Raw genomic sequence first — 361 nt, 5'->3', positions numbered from 1 at the left:
TCCTCAACACTTGCATCATGGGATATGTAGTTTTCCCTCGCAGCCCTGTGGCTGTCACTAAAGCGGAAAACGATCTTCTTTAAACTACAATTCATGGAAAGCAGCGTCGTTACCAGGCAACGGCGGCAGCAGAGACTCTGAGCAAATAGAAATCCTCCACGTGCTTACGTCCCTGGATGCTGCATCCTCACGAGCTGTCCGTCCGCAGCACAGGCTCCTGGACCCGCTGCTGCTGGGAGTCTGAGTCCCATTTATCACAAGCGAACAGGTCATGTCCTCTCAAAACTGACCTGGAGCCTCAGTGAAATTACAATTAGATTGTCTTTCCCCTGTAGCTTGAAAGCTTGGATCATTTGTTCAT

The sequence above is a fragment of the Hippoglossus hippoglossus genome, chromosome 1 (assembly GCF_009819705.1).
Source record: "Hippoglossus hippoglossus isolate fHipHip1 chromosome 1, fHipHip1.pri, whole genome shotgun sequence".
Lineage (NCBI taxonomy): Eukaryota > Metazoa > Chordata > Actinopteri > Pleuronectiformes > Pleuronectidae > Hippoglossus > Hippoglossus hippoglossus.
Note: the sequence above shows the minus strand (reverse complement) of the source record.